Source organism: Pygoscelis adeliae, unplaced genomic scaffold (genome assembly GCF_000699105.1).
Source record: "Pygoscelis adeliae isolate BGI_AS28 unplaced genomic scaffold, ASM69910v1 Scaffold273, whole genome shotgun sequence".
Lineage (NCBI taxonomy): Eukaryota > Metazoa > Chordata > Aves > Sphenisciformes > Spheniscidae > Pygoscelis > Pygoscelis adeliae.
The window spans coordinates 158,666-165,479 of NW_008824416.1; positions in this window are offsets into that span (position 1 = coordinate 158,666).

Consider the following 6,814-nt stretch of genomic DNA (forward strand, 5'->3'; position numbering starts at 1 on the left):
CCCCCCCGGGCCGGGGTGGGGGGAGCCCGTCCTGCCGCCGTGCCAAGGGGAACGTGTCTGCGTGTACCCACCCGTGTGTGTCGGAGGGTGTACGTTTATCTGGGATATGGGAAAAACACATCAGGAGCTCGCACAGGCTAAAAGGCGACTGTGCTGTGGAAATTTAACTGTGTGTCTGGTTTGGGTGACATGCTCGTGTGATACCCCCGGAGCCAAGTGCAGACGCGTGGTCCGACGGAGAACTGAAGATGGCACAGGCACCTTGCCCAGCTGTGAGCGTACTCAGCAAACACAGTGTCGGGGATTCGCAGCCCTGTGCGCGCACAAACGTTCCTGCTCAAGTCTCCGCAAGCACCAGATTCGCACTGAAAATTCACTCTGGTGTACGCAAACACGGAGAAATCCCCAGACCGGAGTCTCCAGGTTAATAAACACGGAGCAAAAATCCCCCGCAGCTTAATAACCCAGCATGAAACGTCTCTGCGCGCGCAGGCTAGCTGTCCGTATCCAGTAAATCCTGCCTTAAATCAGAGATTCGTGCCATTTAAAGTTTCTCTTCGCTGCCCAAGCCGTAGAAATAGACCTCGTTGTAAATGAGCACCTCTATATTTTTGAGCGTTTCAAAGCAAATGGAAATTATGGGAATGCATGGGCAGGATTATCCCGCTCGCAAGGAAGCACCCTGGTGACGGGCCACGGGAACCTCGGGGAAGAGGATGCCCGCGGGAAACAAAAGAGTCCCTCAAGTTTGCCTTTAAAATGCTTTTTTTCTGCCGTTTAGCATCCTGTCTTCCACAGCAGCTTCAAAATAAGTGAATAAATACAGCTGCTGGTTTATTGCTCCTTATCCAAACAGCCAGCCCCAATCCTGCCGCCCTGTAACTATGTGCTTAATTGAAATCACACGTTCAAAGCTGGGCAAGCGCCGAAGCCTCTCCCGAAAAAAAAGGCCGCCGCCGAGAAAAAAAAACCTGCGGAGATTCACAGCTTCTGGCTTTGCTTGCACAGAGGTTGTGTGGATTAAAATACGGGTGTCGTCATACAAGTTTTTGATTTGTTTTATTAAAAGCCTGTTAAATCTCTTATTTTTTTCCCTCTTTATAATAAGTCGTGACTGCCACTGTAATTGGGATATAGTTTCCCGCGGAAAGAGATGTTGGAGATGCTCGGGTTATTCACGGAGCAGTTTATGTTGCAGTCGTTGGGGCGGGCGAGCTGTGGCAGAGCAGGGGGTTACGGTGAGATGCTGCTGGCAGGAAGGACGGGCAGACGGATGGACAGCGAGCCGGAGGGACGAGAGATGGGCAAAAGCACCGGCTGGCTTTTCCCTTCAGCTTCTCCCGCTTGGCCGAACCCGCTGCCTAATGACGCGTCCTGTTTCCCATTAGTACTGTGTGCTCAGCTAATGCATTTCGGTTCGAAAGCTGGAAATTTTCACTCGCTGGTAATGACTTGGGAAATATAGCACCCAGCAGCCAGGCAGAGCGGGGGCTCGGGCCCGGGGGACCCCCCCGCCTCCCCCTGCCCGCGTGAGGTTGAACCACCGGCTCCATCCCCACCCCATCTGCTCCAGCAGAGGAGACTTTTGCAGGAGCTTGGGCAGGGGAGATGAAAGGATGGACCCCGATCCTCTTTTTTTTTTGGTGGTGGGGCTTTGGTTTGTGTTTTTTTGGGGTTTTTTTTTTATTATTATTCCAGTTTTGTTTTTCAAGAGCGTAGAAAATAAAAGGGGAGGGGGAGTTTCTTAGGGGGGTAAAAAAAAAAAATCCCAACAACAAAACAACAACAAAAAAAGCCCCCAGCCCTTTGTAAACATCCCCCCTGAGCAAAGGGAAGGAGGTGAAAAGCATTTCCTGATAACTCCATTAAAGAATGAGGCTGCATTAACATTCCAAGTACCTCGACAAGAGATGAAAGTGGGGAACTTGAGTTCAGCCTCTCCTTGCTCCAGATGTTATTATGGGCTCCCTGAAAGGTTTTTTTATTTCTTTTTTTGCAAAGAGACAAAGATGTTGCCTACTTCAAACGGGGCTAATTGATGCTAATGACTATCAGATAGAGTGGGGGCCCTTATTCCCCCCTGCAAAGGGGAACGAGAGAGTGCATTTTACAATCCCCTCATAGAAAACGCCCCGCTCTTCAAGCCAGGTTGCTGCTTTGCTGATTTTTGTTTCTCTCTGGCTGCTGCTTTCTCTCCTCCTCCGCTGCCCCCCCCCCCCACCCCCTCTTTTTTCCTTCTTCTGGGCACCCCGCAGCTCTCACTTGTTTGCCCATGAGAAATTTCACACCTCGCCTCCGTCGGTGGGGAGAGCCTGGCTCCATTTCCATCCCTCTCCAAGCCGCAAAACCATCCCAGCGGGCGAAAGAAGTGGCGGAAATTTCCCCAAACCCACAGCAAGCACACGCGAAAACGTGACGGGGATTTTGTGCATCTGTAATCCGGGGCGTGAATCCTTCTGCAAGTGGGAAAACATCTTCTCGACCGAGAGCATCCTTTCAGTCGCATCCTATTAGGGAGAAGATGGATCCCAGGGCTCCTGTTGCTGATTAGACAGGCGTGTGCTTGCGCTCATTAGGATAACTAGCCCGGCACTGCCAACCTAAGGAGCCTGAAATGATGAGCTCATGCCTTTTACTCTTAAAAAAACTGGCTTAAAAATAGGATTCTGAACACTAACTTTAGCTTTTAGCCTTGTGTCAGATTTTTGCAGCCATTTCTCCTGTGATAATCCGTAGTAATAATAAATAATAATCCATAATCCAATAATAAAAAGGCAACGAGGAACGTCCCCAAATCACGTGGCTCCTGGAGCTGGTGGTTTGCTCCTTCCCAAGCTGGATCCCACTGAATCCTGTAGGAATCATAGAATCATTAAGGTTGGAAAAGACCTCTAAGATCATCGAGTCCAACCGTCGACCCAACACCACCATGCCCACTAAACCATGTCCCTAAGCACCTCAGCTACACGTCTTTTAAATACTTCCAGGGATGGGGACTCCACCACTTCCCTGGGCAGCCTCTTCCAATGTTTAACCACTAAGGAAGAGGGGAACAGGGATTCATCTTAGCTGCGAAGAGAGGAGCATGAGGTTTCTCCCTGGCAGGTAACCGATGCATGTTCGTTCCTTCATCATAAAGTCTAGAAAAGAGAAATTACTCGGGCTAACAATAATTACTGCGCATGCGCTCTGCTCCGGCAGCACCCAGCGGTGCTGGGTGCCAGGGTGCCGCCCTGCCTTGGCTTTGCCGCCTTCGACGAGGTGCTGGGGAGCTGCAGGGAGCTCCAGAACAAGGTGCTGGTGTCGATCGCTCTTGGCAAACCCCATCTCTCCTGTTTGCAGCAGGATCCGGCCACAGTTCGCTTTGCCTTCTGGATCCTCAGCACCTTGCAGCGTCCCGTTAACAGACCCAAACCGGGGTGAGGACAGGAGCGATGGCATGACACTGTCTGCACTTTGAGGGCGTTACACAGCAATGGGAGCCCCGGTTGCGGGTGGCAAGAGCACGGCCAGCCCCATACGTCCTCCCACGAGAGCTCAGCGCAGGGACGGAAACCGGCTAAATGCTTCTTCTGAGATCATGGTTACTTTCCAGCTGAGTGCTCCCCAGTTTGATCCATGCCCAAGCACTGGACGGGCCGTGAAAGCCCCGTGCAAGTAGCAGCGTGGGATGGACATGAGGATTTGGGAACAAAAGAGTTTCCTCCAAGAAGGATATGCCAAACACCAGTCTGTAGAGGAGATAGCCCCGCTCCCCTGTCCTCTCCATCCCTCTCCCCTTACTCCAGCTCTGGCTTGGCAAACCTCTCGGAGAGCCGATTCAACACGCTCATGCAATGGAAAACTAACCCTGCAAAATGCAGGGCCCTTGCTTTCAGCTCAGGGGTGCTGGCGCGGGGGTGGGGGGCAGGCAGAGGGCAGCATCCTTCTCTCCCCCCAGCCCCAGACAGCCAATACACACCCCAGCCGCCCTTCAGACGCTGGCCCCGGCTGCATTGTCAGGTTAATTTGGGATAATGGCCTGCAAAGCACCTCAGCCCCATCCAGGTCTCATTAGCACTTGGTAATATCAAGCATCCTGAGGAATTGCGGCTCTTCCCCCTCCTCCCCAGGGCACGGAGCCCTGCACCCAGCCAGGGCCGGGTGTCCCTGGGCACGGGGACAGGACCTGCTCCTCTTATTACTCCGTGGCCAGGCTTGTGGGGCAAAGCACCTCTCCCCCCATAGCCTCGGGGCTTTCCTGTGATTTATCACCCAGGATGATGTTTCCAGGCAAGGTCTGAATTAAGCCCACGCTGCAACGGGGCTCAGCAGGGCTGGATCCTGCCCCGGCCTTTCGACGGGGAGATGTTGTCCCTGATCCAAGCGGGGCTGCTCCTCGGTGTCACACCCCTCGGTGTCACATCTGGCCTCATATCTCAGCCAGATGTGAAATGAGGGAGCGGGACCTGCTGCATCCCACCACCCTCACCCTCCCCGGGTGCTGGGGGCCCATCCACCTGCCTGGGGTCCCTCCAAATACAGCGTGGGTTGAGTCCACGAGTCGAGTCCGCGATGGGGCTACACCCAGCTGACAGCAAAGTCTGGGTGACCCCCAAAAAATAAGCTAATACCCTCCCGCAAGGCCTCGGAGGATGCTCCGTGGTCCTCCCGTCAAGCACGGACCTGAACACCACCGTGTTCACAGGGGTTGCAATTGCGGGTATTAAGAGCATCCCGAAAACACGCATTTAAAATTAATTGGGAATTATAAACAAACTAAGCATTGAGGCAGCCCTGGTACAGGCCTGAGTGGGCGATCAGCCCGCTGCTCCCTTCAATTATCTTTTTTCTCCCACATTGTTCTCTCTTAATGAGGAGGCTAATGACCAAAGGATGGTTCATAAGTGGTTCCCAGACTCTCCTTGCCCAGGGCAAACACCGTCCACAATAGGATCACAAATTGTAGGGAGAAGCCCCGGCTGATCACATCAGAAACGGTGCGGGGATTTATCTCTCTGCCTTAACAATAACAGTATGTTCTTAATCGCCACTCCAAAGGGACAGCTAGCAGGGGATCTGCCCGGCCTCATCATTAAAAGCTGGCAGCATCTTTGCTAGCGCTGCCCCTTTGTTCATCTTTTCATTATTCCAATGCTCCGGCCCCGTTAATTCCTCTCCATCTTATTAAATCAATAGAGATGGAGTGGGGGGAAGGATGAGGCAGAGCAGGGGTCGGATCTGGCTCGGCTCTCAGCAGGGGTGCTGAGTGGGAGCCGGATCAGACCCGGCCCGGATAAGCATGAGTCGAGCTGATACCACACGTGTCCAAGGCTGTATTTACCCGGCTCCTGCAGCTGGGGAAACTGAGGCACAAGAGCATCACAGCCTAAGTCCCAGGAAGAGGTTTTAGCGGAGCTGGGGAGCACTTTATCTGACTGCCAGTCCTGCGCCTCCCGGTGAGATCCCCTTATTCATCCCGTACCGTCAGGGCTTAATTGATTTAATGATTTAATCAACTTTTTTAAATAAAATCACACCTTTGCAGAGCGTGTGTGCTAGGGCCCCCGGTACACTCCCAGTGAAAGCCCAGCCCCACCGTGCCGGGGTGGCAGTGCCACAGGGCCAAAGGATTTTGTGCCACAAACCATTTGCAAAGGGGGAGATGGTGCAGTTTTCATCATTTTTTCTCTTTTTCCTAACAGTTCATCTCATTGAAACGAAGCAAACTGGTTTCTGGCAGGCCCTGCCACGTGCGTGGCTGGGAGCAGAGACGGGGAGGGATTTCCTCCCAGTCTTTCCATTTTTGAGACTGAGATGGGAGGCAAGAAAGGAATGGGGAGCAGGGGAGCCGGTGGGGTGAGCACCAGCAGCTATTTAAGAGCTGATGTGCCCCGTGGCAAACCCAGACCAGGGCTGATGGTGTTCCCTTAACAGACCCCGAACCACCCTGCGCAGCTCTACGCAGGGTTTAGGGATGCCGCTGCTCGCTCTCGCTCCGACAGCGCCCAGTGCATGGTCCTGGTCCACAGCCCTGTGTTTCTCGTTGCAGAATAAATACCTTTTAAACCCGGGATTTTTAAACCCAGAGATTTTGGCCACTGCAATTCTCACCCCGTATGAGGGATTTCCTTAATCGCCCCATTTCCCTGCTGCATTTCCAGGCAGGTCACCCCGTTTCACCCTTCTTTTCATGCATCCAGGAGCTACTTCCCAGCTGAGAGTTTAATGCAAAGAACCGGTGCCTTTGCTCTTTGGCTGAGCAAGGCAGCTTGGGGCAAATTCATCCCAGAAAGACTGCAAACGTCGGGATGTCGTGGCGTTTCCTCCCATTGTTCGTGATGTCTTTTTTCATTTCCACTGAAACTGGGCAGCGCGGAGCCAGCAGAGCTGCCCGGCAGCCTCAGGAAGCTTTATTTGATGTTTCAATCGGGAATTAAAGGGGAGGGAGAAGCAGGGGGAAATGCTCCCTGACCATTTAACAAGATTACACGACGAGACGGAGCCTGGAAACATGCACAGTCAACCCCGGCGCCCCGTGTCCCGGCTTGGGTCGGGCTTTGCCTTGAACCTCCGCCGCCGGCAGGTTGCCCTCCCCGGCACGCCGGCCCGTCCTCGGCACGCGGTAATCCCATTTAGCAAAACCCCACGAAAAGAGAGCGCGAGGGAGCAATCAGCCGAGGACAAGGGGGCTGCCGGCTCGGGGAAGGGATGCAAAAGGCGCCTGGGAAAGCTGCAGGGTCACAGGGACTGGGGGGGCTGGAGGGGGGTCCTGCTGCTCCAGCGTCCAAACGCCCCATCCTGCAAACTTCTACCGTCCTGAGTAAACGCGACT